The 14111-nt window shown below is 36.9% G+C and overlaps 1 protein-coding gene across 7 annotated transcripts in view; it reads left to right on the top strand.

Moving 5' to 3' along the window:
* PHF8 (PHD finger protein 8) overlaps positions 1-14111 on the top strand; it is a 99123-nt gene that overhangs the window by 2673 nt on the left and 82339 nt on the right. The window lies entirely within an intron of this gene.

The following is a 14111-nucleotide window of genomic DNA, read 5'->3' as shown; positions in this document are numbered from 1 at the left end:
ACTATCAGAGTGACCTTGGACAAGTTGCTTTGCTTCTCTGAGCCTCTTTGTCTTCAGGCAGACAAAGTGTTTTCTTTATCTATTAGATAAAATATATCTAATACATCCTTCCTCTTTATTTAAAGCATTTTTGCATGCACCTAGTAAATGGAGGCAGAAATGCAATAGTATTTTATTTCTACAGTATTAGCTGCAGAACCATCCAGGTAAATTGAATTAGGCAGAGGAGATACTGGGTAAAACAGTAGGGTAAAACCACTAATGAATTCCCTCCAGGTAACCATGTGTGCACATAAGCACCTGTCACCCAGGATTCCAGAAAGGTAGTGTGTGGAATAAACCTGTAATATTATCCCATTATTGGGACTTATGTCCCAGCTCTGGAAAGAAAACCATGAGAGGATTTGTACATTGGAGTACAACAAAACAGTGTATGGCGCCCTCCTGCTGTTGCATGTTGTTAGGTTCTAGAATTTTCAGTTGTTATCAGTCCTTTTCAAAGGGAGGCTTCACAGGGGCTCTAGTGACCTGCCAATGCAGGAGACACAGGAGACGTGAGTTCAATCCCTGGGTCAGGAAGATACCCTGGAGGAGGAAATGGCAACCCACTCCAGTATTCTTGCCTGGAAAATCCTATGGACAGAGGAACCTGGCAGGCTACAGTCCATGGGGTCGAAAAAGAGTCAGACATGACTTAGTGACTGACCACTTGTGCACTTTCCAAAGGAGGTGTTCCTGTTACCACACCCAAGACCAAACTGAAGGTGTTGGTACTGGTAAAATTCTACTCTTAGCAGGGACTGCCCCATGCAGCACATCCAAATTCATATTGAGCTGATCTTTGTTGAGTATTTACTGTGTGCCAGGTGCAGAGTTCTATTTACTGCCTCATATTATTTTATTTAAGATGGGACAGACTTAGATGATGGGGCCTTTTTCTTTCCCCTGGAAATGGGATTAAGATGTCTTTCAGAAAAAAAAAAAGATGTCTTTCAGGATTTCTGGTATCTTTGCTAGTGCTGATCAAGTCATTCCTCTGCTTAAAATTCTTTCAGTGATCCTCCTACAGAATAAAAATCAGTCTCTTTTGTGTGACAGACAAAACCTTTTGTGATATACTTGTTCAGTCTCATTTACCACCACTCCTCCTCCCTTGTTCTTTATATCCCAGAAAGACTGAACTACTTATAGTTCTGGGGAGATTTTATACTTCGTTGTGCCTCTTTGTCTTTGCACATGCTATTCCCACTAATGTCCTTCCATTTGCAACTCATAGCGTACCTCTTTTGTAGAAGGCCTCCTTTTAGGTTCCCATGGCACTATGTATGTTCTATTGAAAGTAATTATTTCATCATATCATAGTTATAAATATATTGTTGTCACTCATTAGCAAGAGCTACCTCAGGGCAGAGATGCAATCTTTCCATATTTGGTATCCTCAGAACCTAGTTCAATGCTAAACATGTAATAGATGCTGAGTACATTTTTCAATGACCAAATGAATGAATCTTCTTGATTCATTGCCTGTGGCCCTTGCTTTGGATTGTGTAGGTTTAAACCTGAGAAGTGAACTTCTGCACACAGTACAGACACCCTAACTCTGCATTGTGGGAACAGGAAATAGAAATGAATGCTTCCTGAGTGCTTACTGTGTGCCAGGCTCCATGACAGAGACTTGGCATCCATTTATCTCATCTAATGCAAATCCAAGCCTGAAAGTTAGATATTTCATTTTCAAATAATATTAAAAAATTTTCCCTGATTGTGTAAATGAGACATGCTTATTGTAGAAAATACAGGAAAAGAGTAAAGAAGGAAATAAAAATCATCCATGGGCCTTTTATCCAGCACAATCTACTGTTTAATTTTTTGTTGCATTAACTCCCATCGTTTGACTTAGAATATAAACATATATTTTATTGGGTTGGCCAAAAGGTTCATTTGGGTTTTTCTATAAGAGGTTATATATATATATAACCTCTTATAGAAAAACCTGAACCAGTTTTTTTGGCCAACCCAATACAATGTGGGATTGTATTATAAACACCATTTTGTAACATGATTTTTATTCCTACTTAACATTATAAAGTTAAGGTCATTAAATATTGATCTAAACATGATTTCTGATATCCCATCATATATCTGTGTCATCATTACTCGGTCATTTCCTTTGAGGTTGGATACTTGGGTTGTTTCTACTTTTTTATATTATAAATAATACTATGATATGAGGTAAACTTAAGGGTTTCTGGAAATGTTTGGCATTTTTATTTGGGTGCTGGTTGAAACAAAAAGGAAAACATTGTGGTAAGCATCTTTCCACAGTAGAGACCTGACATTTATATGGAGTACCACTGAGGCCTTTAAGAATTCCAAATTTACAATATGAAAATGTGTTTATGGTCCAGGCCCCTCCTTAATCACATTTTTGTGGTGAGTCCTGTGTTTCTGTGCATACCCTGCCATAAGTTAACTGCCTTAATTTTTTTCCCCATGAAAGAGACCAAAATTTTATCTCTTACCGTGCTTTTCTTTGAACTGCCAGAGAATAAGGAAGCCAGCTGAGAATCAGGTCCTTGGTTGGTGGCTATTCTTGGTTACTAAGTGCATTGCGCACATGCACACAGATGCACATGCACACACACACATACATATACACACATCCTAAGCTCAAAGTACTTTAGTATAATTGAAAATTACTAAATATTGTGCATTTTTCATGGTTGCCCACAGTAGTTAAGCCCACAGATGCCTGTAGATGATATAAATCTGTTCATATCTCTGATGACTTCCAAAGGCCAGATTTCTTAAAGTCCAGTTAGGGGTTAGTAATGCCATGTTACTTCCTGGAAAGGTTATAACAAGAAAGATGATTATTCCATTTTGCTGGTGAGAATCTGGAACTCATGGAAGTTAAGGTACTCTTTGAGTCTAGATTTGAACTTAGAATTATCTGGCTTGAGACCAGATTCTCAAAAGTGGAAAAAACAAGGTATAGCTCCATTCGCCTATTGTAAAGGGCTGGATTTTGAAGAGCACTTTGATTTGTAGAGCAGTGGTTCTCAAACTTTAGCATGTATCAGAATCACTTAGAAGACCTCTTAAAAAATGAGATAGGTAGGCCCCACCTGCAGGATTTCTGATTCAGTATGTGAGTGGGAGCCACTCTCAGAACCACTGATTTAGAGTATTATTCTGTCTCAATTCCTTCCCATTCTGTGGAGTGTGACAGCTTCTGATATTGTGGGATGGGTGGGCTAACATATCATAACTGTACACTGTTGTTCTCAAAATGTGGTTCATTAACTGGAAATTTGTTAAAAATGTGAATTCTTGGGTTGGAACCCAGCAGTCTATTTTAACAAACAGGTAGATTCTGATATATCCTAACTTTTGAGAAACCTTGTTGTACACTAGTGGGGGAAGTTAGTTGGCAAGCATATATCTGGGGCTTTGACAAAACCTCACTCCTTTACAGTTTTCCTATCTATAAAGGAAGTATTGTTGGCACATCCCCAAGGTGGTGGCTGTGGTGTGAACTCTTAAACTCTAGGGAAATTGGCACTGGCTTCAGATCTGGGTTCAAATTCTGACTCTGTTACTTTTTAGTAAAGGATTTCATCTCTGTGAAGTCTCAGTTTCCCCAAGAGAGGTTGTGATGATTTAAATAAAATGGTAGTGACCATTGTTTATTGAGTATTAGCTAGTCTGCCAGTCATTATGCCAAACACTTTACTTATGAAACTCCAGTACTTTGGCCACCTGATGCGAAGAGCTGACTCATTTGAAAAGACCCTGATGCTGGGAAAGATTGAGGGCAGGAGAAGAAGGGGACGACAGAGGATGAGGTGGTTGGATGGCATCACTGACTCAATGGACATGGGTTTGGGTGGACTCGGGAGTTGGTGATAGACAAGGAGGCCTGGTGTGCTGCAGTCCATGGGGTTGCAAAGAGTCGGACACGACTGAGTGACTGAACTGAACTATCTTTAGTCTTTTTTTTCTGAGTTTTAAAATTATCAATTAAAAAAAAAATATCAATTCAATTCATTTAATAGTTATAGGACTATTTAAATTATCTATTTTATATTGGATATGTTGTGGTAGTTTGTGCTTTCCAAGGAATTGATTCATTTCTTCTAAGTTGTCAAATTTAGTGTGTACAGTTGTTCATAATATTCCCTTATTATCCTTTTGATGTCTGCAGGCTGGCTCTGTGGTGACATCTCATTTCATTCTGATATCTTCTTTTTTTCTTTTCAGACTTGCTATAGGTTTGTCAGTTTTATTGATCTTTTCAGAGAGCAAGCTTTTTATTTCATTGAATTTCCCTATTGTTTTTGTTTTCAGCTTCACTAATTTCTACACTTTATTATTTCCTTCCTTCTGCTTGCTTTAGGTTCATTTTGCTCCCCTTAATGTCTTGCAATGGGAGCTTAGGTTATTGATTTGAGACTTCCTATATTCTAAGTATTTAGTGCTGTCAGTTTTCCTCTTAGTACTGATTTAGCTATGTCCCTCAAATTTTGATGTTTTCCTTTTCATGTAGTTCACTCTAATTTTTAATTAGGTTAGGTACTTCATGTTTGACCTGTGAATTGTATAGAAGTATGTTGTTTACTTTCCAGGTGTTTGCAGATTTTCCTGTTATTCTGTTACTGATTTCTGGTTTGTTTCCATAGAATATACTATGTACAATTTCAGTTCCTTTAAATTTACTGGGGTTTGTTTTACGGCCCAGGATATGGTCTGTCTTGGTACGTGTTTCCACGGTCACTTGAAAAGAACGTATGTCCTGCTGATGTTTGGAGGAGTTTTCTGTAAATGTTGATTTACCCCTGTTGATGGTGTTGCTGAATTCCTCTCTGTCTTTGCTGATTTTCTGTATAATTGTTCAGTCAGTTGTTGAGAAAGAGGTGAAGCGTCCAGGTATAATTGTCAATTTTTCTATTCTTCCTTTCAGTTTTATCATTTGCCTAATACCTTGCAGCTTTGTTGTTTGATGCAGATGCATTTAGGAGTGCTGTGTCTTGGTGGATTGACCCTTTAATTATTATGTAACATCCTTCTCTGTCACTGCCAATTTTCTCTGCATGGAAGTCCATTTTATAGGATATTAATATAGACTTTAAAATATATAGACTTTAAAATATAGACTCCTTTCTTTTGATTAATGGTTGCCTTGTGTCTTTTTATATCCCTTACTTTCAACTGACACCATTATATATAAAGTGAGTTTCTTGTAGACAGCGTATAAGTTTGGAATTATTTTTTTCCACTCTGCTAATTGCTTTAATTGGTATATTTAGACCATATATACTTAATGCAATTATTGATGTGTTATGGCATAAGTTGGTAATTTTTTTTGTTTTATTTGTTTTCTCTGTTCATTCTGTTTTCTTTCTCCTGCTTTCCTTTGGGTTACTTAAATCTTTTCAAGAATTCCATTTTGATTTATCTATAATAAATTTAGATATAGATATATATAAAATAAACATAAATATAAATTTATCTATAATGTTTTTGAGTGTATCTCTTTGTATAGCTTTTTCAGTTCTTGTTCTAGGCATTGACATAATACATACATAACTTATCACAATCAACTTTTATAGACATTTTACTAGTTTGAGTGAAGAGTAGAAATCTTATTTTAAATTTCTTTATGCTCCCCTGCTATAGTTATCTTAAATATTTCATCTATATATGTTGAGAACCATATCATATAGTAGTATAGTTTTTGCTTCAACTGTCAAACATGATTTAGAAAACTCAAGTGGAGAAGGAAAATATATTGTATGTACCCATAGTTTCAGTCTTTCCCTTGTTCTGTCTTACTTCTTGGTGTTGTTAAGAGTCCTTTTATCATTTCCTTTCTGTTTAAAGAACATCCTTTAGACATGCTTTTAGAATTGGCCTATTGGCAACAAATACTCTTAGTTTTCCTTCATATAAGAATGTCTTGATTTCCCTAGAATTGCTGAGGGGGTCTTTTCATTTGATATCAGATTCTAGGTTTCTAGTTCTTTTCAGCCCTTGAAAACTTGTGCTACTGCCTTTTGGCTGCCATGGTTTCTGTTAAGAGATCTGTCATTTAAATTGGCATTCTCCTTTAGGAAATGTCATTTTTCTCACTGATGTCAAGATTTTTTCTTTGTCTTTTTTTATGTTCAGAAATTTGATTTATTTTTTTTTTTTGACTGTACCACATGGCTTGTGGGATCTTAGTCCCTGAACAAGGATCAAACCTGGGCCACAGCAATGAAAGCACCGAGTCCTAACCACTAGACCATCAGGGAGTTTCCTGATTATGCTATTTCTGAGTGTGGATTTCTTTGGGTTTGTTTTTTGTTTTAGTCTACAGGTTGCTGAAGCTCTGTTCTTTTTTCTCAGTCTATTTTATTTCAGTTTTATTGAGATGTAATTGACATACAGTACTGTCTAAGGTATAGAGTGTAATGATTACCACAATTAGGTATAGATGTGATAACTATACCACAGTAAGGTATAGAATGAAATGATTACCACAATTAGTTTAGTTAACATCTATCAACTCATGTAAGTACAAAAAAGAAAGGAAAACTAAGCTTTTTGCTTGTGATGAGAACTTTTAGGAATTACTCTTAGCAATTTTCAAATATACCATGCAGCAGTGTTAACTATAGTCATCATGTTGTGAATTATGTCCTCAATACATATATATCATATAACTGGAAGTTTGTACCTTTTGACTACCTTCATGCAATTCTCCCACCCCACTCCCACCTCTGGAGGGTAACCACAAATCTCACTTTTTCTGTGAGTTTGTTTTTTTTTCATATATATATATATAAATGAGATCATAGAGTAGTCTGACTTATTTCACTTAGCATAATGCCTTCATGTATCTGTTGGCCATCTTTGTGTCTTTGTGAAAATGTCTATTCAGTTCGTCTGAATGTCTTTTGTTTTAATTGGAGGATAATTGCTTTACAATATTGTGTTGATTTCTGCCATATATCAACATGAATCAGCCATAGGTATACACATGCCCCCTCCCTCCTACCTCACACCCCATCCCAACCCTCTGCTGCTGCTGCGAAGTCGCTTCAGTCATGTCCGACTCTGTGCGACCCCATAGATGGCAGCCCACCAAGCTCCCCGTCCCTGGGATTCTCAAGGCAAGAACACTGGAGTGGGTTGCCATTTCCTTCTCCAGTGCGTGAAAGTGAAGTCACTCAGTCGTGTCCAACTCTTAGCGAGCCCATGGACTGCAGCCCACCAGGCTCCTCTGTTTATGGGATTTTCCAGGCAAGAGTACTGGAGTGGGGTGCCATTGCCTTTTCCCAACCCTCTATGTCATTATAAAACACCAGGTTTGAGCTCCCTGTTCCCACTGGCTCTCCATTTTGTGTATGGTAAAGTACATATTTCAATGCTACTCTCTCAATTCATCCCACCCTCTCCTTCCCCAACTGTGTCCACAAGTCTGTTCTCTATGTCTGCGTCTCCATTGCTGCCCTGCAAATAGGCTCATCAGTACCATCCTTCTAGATTCCATATATACATGCATTAATATATGATATTTTTTTCTCTTTCTGACTTCACTCTGTATAATAGGCTCTAGGTTCATCCACCTCATTAAACTGAGTCAAATGTGTTCCTTTTTATGGCTGAGTAATATTCCATTGTATATATGTACCACAGCTTGTTTATCCATTCATCTGTCAGTGGACATCTAGGTTGCTTCCATGTCCTAGCTATTGTAAATAGAGCTGCAGTGAACATTGGGGTACATGTGTCTTTTTCAGTTTTGGTTTCCTCAGGGTATATGTCCTGGTAGTGGGATTGCTAGGTCATATGGTGGTTTTATTCCTACTTTTTTTAAGGAAATCCATACTGTTCTCCATAGTGGCTGTATCAACTTACATTCCCACCAACAGTGCAAGAGGGTTCCCTTTTCTCCACACCATCTCCAGCATTTATTGTTTGTAGTTTTTGATGATGGGCATTATAATGACATAATATCTCATTGTAGTTTTGATTTGCATTTCTCTAATAATGAGTGATGTTGAACATCTTTTCATGTGTTTCATCTGCCAACTTTTTAACCAGATTTTTTTTGCTGTTGACCTGTAGGAGTTCCTTTTTTTTTTTTTTTTTTAATAATAACCCCTTATTTAATATTGAACATATGATTTGCAAGTATTTTCTCCTGTTACATAGGTTGCCTTTTTATTTCTGCATAGCAGAAACTTTTTAGTTTGATGTGGCCAAACCAAATTTTTTATTTATTTTTGATATTATTTATTTTTTATTTTGTCACTTTGTGCTTTCAGTGTCACAGCCAAAAAATTATTGCCAAGGTCCACATTAAGGAGCTTTTCTCCTGCGTTTTCTTCTAGGCGTTTCATGGTTTTCTGTCGTACATTCAAATCTTTAATCCATTTTGAGTTAATTTTTGTGAGTAATATAAGTCAGGGGTCTATTTTCATCCTTTTACATTTGTTTTTTTTTTCTTTTTTAAAATATAAATATATTTATTTTAATTGGAGGCTAATTACAATATTGTATTGTTTTTGCCATACATTGACATGAATCTGCCATGGGTGTACATGTGTTCCCCATCCTGAACCCCCCTCCCACCTCCCTCCCCATCCCATCCCTCTGGGTCATCCCAGTGCACCAGCCCCGAGCACCCTGTATCATGCATCAAACCTGGACTGGCGATTCATTTCACATATGATAATATACATGTTTCAGTGCCATTCTCCCAAATCATCCTGCCCTCACCCTCTCCCACAGAGTCCAAAAGACTGTTCTATACATCTGTGTCTCTTTTGCTATCTCACATACAGGGTTATCATTACCATCTTTCTAAATTCCATATATATGCGTTAGTATACTGTATTGGTGTTTTTCTTTCTGGCTTACTTCACTCTGTATAATAGGCTCCAGTTTCATCTACCTCATTAGAACTGATTCAAATGTATTCTTTTTAATGGCTGAGTAATATTCCATTGTGTATATGTACCACAGCTTTCTTATCCATTCGTCTGCTGATGGACATCTAGGTTGCTTCCGTGTCCTGGCTATTATAAACAGTGCTGTGATGAACATTGGGGTACATGTGTCTCTTTCAATTCTGGTTTCCTCAGTGTGTATGCCCAGCAGTGGGATTGCTGGGTCGTATGGCATTTCTAGTTCCAATTTTTAAAGAAATCTCCACACTGTTCTCCATAGTGGCTGTACTAGTTTGCATTCCCACCAACAGTGTAAGAGGGTTCCCTTTTCTCCACACCCTCTCCAGCATTTATTGTTTGTAGACTTTTGGACTAGCAGCCATTCTGACTGGCATGAGATGGTACCTCATTGTGGTTTTGATTTGCATTTCTCTGATAATGAGTGATGTTGAGCATCTTTTCATGTGTTTGTTAGCCATCTGTGTGTCTTCTTTGGAGAAATGTCTGTTTAGTTCTTTGGCCCATTTTTTGATTGGGTCATTTATTTTTCTGGAATTGAGCTGCAGGAGTTGCTTGTATATTTTTGAGATTAATTCTTTGTCAGTTGCTTTGTTTGCTATTATTTTCTCCCATTCTGAAGGCTGTCTTTTCACCTTGCTTATAGTTTCCTTTGTTGTGCAAAAGCTTTTAAGTTTAATTAGGTCCCATTTGTTTAATTTTGCTTTTATTTCCAATATTCTGAGAGATGGGTCATAGAGGATCCTGCTGTGATTTATGTTGGAGAGTGTTTTGCCTATGTTTTCCTCTAGGAGTTTTATAGTTTCTGGTCTTACATTTGAATCTTTAATCCATTTTGAGTTTATTTTTGTGTATGGTGTTAGAAAGTGTTCTAGTTTCATTCTTTTACAGGTGGTTGACCAGTTTTCCCAGCACCACTTGTTAAAGAGGTTGTCTTTTTTCCATTGTATATCCTTGCCTCCTTTGTCGAAGATAAGGTATCCACAGGTGCGTGGGTTATCTCTGGGCTTTCTGTTTTGTTCCATTGATTTATATTTCTGTCTTTGTGCCAGTACCATACTGTCTTGGTGGCTGTGGCTTTGTAGTAGAGCCTGATGTCAGGCAGGTTGATTCCTCCAGTTCCACTCTTCTTTCTCAAGATTGCTTTGGCTAGTCAAGGTTTTTTGTATTTCCATACAAATTGTGAAATTATTTGTTCTAGTTCTGTGAAAATACCGTTGGTAGCTTGATACGGATGGCGTTGAATCTATAGATTGCTTTGGTAGTATACTCATTTTCACTGTACTGATTCTTCTGATCCATGAACATGGTATATTTCACCATATATTTGTGTCCTCTTTGATTTCTTTCACCAGTGTTTTATAGTTTTCTATATGTAGATCTTTTGTTTCTTTCTGTAGATATATTTCTAAATATTTTATTTTTTCATTGCAGTGGTGAATGGAATTGTTTCCTTAAGTTATCTTTCTGTTTTCTCATTGTTAGTGTATAGGAATGCAAGGGATTTCTGTGTGTTGATTTTATATCCTGCAACTTTACTATATTCATTGATTAGCTCTAGTAATTTTCTGGTGGAGTCTTTAGGGTTTTCTATGTAGAGGATCATGTCATCTGCAAACAGTGAGAGTTTTTACTCATTCTCTTCCAATCTGGATTCCTTTTATTTCTTTTTCTCCTCTGATTGCTGTGGCCAAAACTTCCAAAACTATGTTGAATAGTAGTGGTAAGAGTGGGTACCCTTGTCTTGTTCCTGACTTTAAGGGAAATGCTTTCAATTTTTCACCATTGAGGATAATGTTTGCTGTGGGTTTGTCATATATAGCTTTTATTATGTTGAGATATGTTCCTTCTATTCCTGCTTTTGGAGGGTTTTTATCATAAATGGATGTTGAATTTTGTCAAAGGCTTTCTCTGCATCTATTGAGATAATCATATGGTTTTTATTTTTCAATTTGTTAATGTGGTGTATTACATTGATTGATTTGCGGATATTGAAGAATCCTTGCATCCCTGGGATAAAGCCCACTTGGTCATGATGTATGATCTTTTTAATATGTTGTTGGATTCTGTTTGCTGGAATTTTGTTAACAATTTTTGCATCTATGTTCATCAGTGATATTGGACTGTAGTTTTCTTTTTCTGTGGCATCTTTGTCAGGTTTTGGTATTAGGGTGATGGTGGCCTCGTAGAATATGAGTTTGGAATTTTACCTGCCTCTGCAATTTTCTGGAAGAGTTTGAGTAGGATAGGTGTTAGCTCTTCTCTAAATTTTTGGTAGAATTCAGCTGTGAAGCTGTCTGGTCCTGGGCTTTTGTTTGCTGGAAGATTTCTGATTACAGTTTCAATTTCTGTGCTTGTGATGGGTCTGTTAAGATTTTCTATTTCTGCTGAGTTCAGTTTTGGAAAGTTGTACTTTTCTAAGAATTTGTCCATTTCTTCCCAGTTGTCTATTTTTATTGGCATATAGTTGCTGATAGTAGTCTCTTATGATCCTTTGTATTTCTGTATTGTCTGTTGTGATCTCTCCATTTTCATTTCTAATTTTGTTGATTTGATTCTTCTCTCTTTGTTTCTTGATGAGTCTGGCTAATGGTTTGTCAGGTTTTTTTTTTTTTTTTCATTTATTTTTATTAGTTGGAGGCTAATTACTTTACAATATTGCAGTGGTTTTTGCCATACATTGACATGAATCAGCCATGGATTTACATGTGTTCCCCATCCTGATCCCCCCTCCCACTTCCCTCCCCATCCCATCCCTCTGGGTCTTCCCAGTGCACCAGCCCTGAGCACTTTCCCAGGTTGGATGCATGAGACAAGTGCTCAGGGCTGATGCACTGGTTTGTCAATTTTATTTATCTTCTCAAAGAACCAGCTTTGAGCTTTGTTGATTTTTGCTGTGGTCTCTTTTGTTCCTTTTGCATTTATTTCTGCCCTAATTTTTAAGATTTATTTCCTTTTACTAACCCTGGGGTTCTTCATTTCTTCCTTCTCTAATTGCTTTAGGTGTAGAGTTAGGTTATTTATTTGACTTTTTTCTTGTTTCTTGAGGTAAGCCTGTATTGCTATGAACCTTCCCCTTAGCACTGCTTTTACAGTGTCCCATAGGTTTTGGGTTGTTGTGTTTTCATTTTCATTTGTTTCTATGCATATTTTGATTTCTTTTTTGATTTCTTCTGTGATTTGTTCAGCAGTGTGTTGTTCAGCCTCCATATATTGGAATTTTTAATAGTTTTTCTCCTGTAATTGACATCTAATCTTACTGCATTGTGGTCAGAAAAGATGCTTGGAATGATTTCAATTTTTTTGAATTTACCAAGGCTAGATTTATGGCCCAGGATGTGATCTATCCTGGAGAAAGGTTCCATGTGCACTTGAGAAAAAGGTGAAATTCATTGTTTTGGGGTGAAATGTCCTATAGATATCAATTAGATCTAACTGGTCTATTGTATCATTTAAAGTTTGTGTTTCCTTGTTAATTTTCTGTTTAGTTGATCTGTCCATAGGTGTGAGTGGGGTATTAAAGTCTTCCACTATTATTGTGTTATTGTTAATTTCCCCTTTCATACTTGTTAGCATTTGTCTTACAGATTGCGGTGCTCCTATGTTGAATGCATATATATTTATAATTGTTATATCTTCTTCTTGGATTGATCATTTGATCATTATATAGTGTCCTCCTTTGTCTCTTAACAGCCTTTGTTTTAAAGTCTATTTTATGTGATATGAGTATTGCTACTCCTGCTTTCTTTTGGTCTCTATTTGCATGGAATATCTTTTTCCAGCCCTTCACTTTCAGTCTGTATGTGTCCCTTGTTTTGAGGTGGATCTCTTGTAGACAACATATATAGGGATCTTGTTTTTGTATCCATTCAGCCAGTCTTTGTCTTTTGGTTGGGGCATTCAACCCATTTACATTTAAGGTAATTATTGATAAGTATGATCCCGTTGCCACTTACTTTATTGTTTTGGGTTCGAGTTTATACACCCTTTCTGTGTTTCCTGTCTAGAGAAGATCCTTTAGCATTTGTTGGAGAGCTGGTTTGATGATGCTGAATTCTCTCAGCTTTTGCTTGTCTGTAAAGCTTTTGATTTCTTCTTCATAATTGAATGAGATCCTTGCTGGCTGCAGTAATCTGGGCTGTAGGGTTTTTCTGTTTCATCACTTTAAGTATATCCTGCCACTCCCTTTTGGCCTGAAGAGCTTCTATTGAAAGATCAGCTGTTATCCTTATGGGAATCCTCTTGTATGTTATTTGTTGTTTTCCCTTGCTGCTTTTAATATTTGTTCTTTGTGTTTGATTTTCATTAATTTGATCAATATGTGTCTTGGCATGTTTCACCTTGGGATTATCCTATTTGGGACTCTCTCGGTTTCTAGGACTTGGATGACTATTTCCTTCCCCATTTTAGGGAAGTTTTCAACTATTACATTCTCAAGTATTTTCTCATGGTCTTTCTTTTTGTCTTCCTCTTCTGGGACTCCCATGATTCGAATATTGGGGTGTTTAACATTGTCCCAGATGTCTCTGAGGTTGTCCTCATTTCTTTTAATTCTTTTTTCTTTTTTCTCTCTGTTTCATTTATTTCTACCATTCTATCTTCTACCTCACTTATCCTATCTTCTGCCTCTGTTATTCTACTGTTGGTTCCCTCCAGAGTGTTTTTTATCTCATTTATTGCATTATTCATTATATATTGACTCTTTTTTATTTCTTCTAGGTCCTTGTTAAACATTTCTTGCATCTTCTTGATCCTTGTCTCCAGGCTATTTATCTGTAACTCCATTTTGTTTTCAAGATTTTGGATCATTTTCACTATCATTATTTGGAATTCTTTATCAGGTAGATTCCCTATCTCCTCCTCTTTTGTTTGGTTTGGTGGGCATTTATCCTGTTCCTTTACCTGCTGGGTATTTCTCTGCCTTTTCATCTTGTTTATATTGCTGTGTTTGGGGTGGCCTTTCTGTATTCTGGCAGTTTGTGGTTCCTCTTTATTGTGGAGGTTCCTTGCTGTGGGTGGGGTTGGACGGGTGGCTTGTCAAGGTTTCCTGGTTAGGGAAGCTTGTGTTGGTGTTCTGGTGGGTGGAGCTGGATTTCTTCTCTCTGGAGTGCAATGAAGTGTCCAGTAATGAGTTTTGAGATGTCAGTGGGTTTG

This window comes from Odocoileus virginianus, unplaced genomic scaffold, assembly GCF_023699985.2.
Source record: "Odocoileus virginianus isolate 20LAN1187 ecotype Illinois unplaced genomic scaffold, Ovbor_1.2 Unplaced_Scaffold_14, whole genome shotgun sequence".
Lineage (NCBI taxonomy): Eukaryota > Metazoa > Chordata > Mammalia > Artiodactyla > Cervidae > Odocoileus > Odocoileus virginianus.
This window is presented reverse-complemented; position numbering and strand designations above follow the sequence as displayed.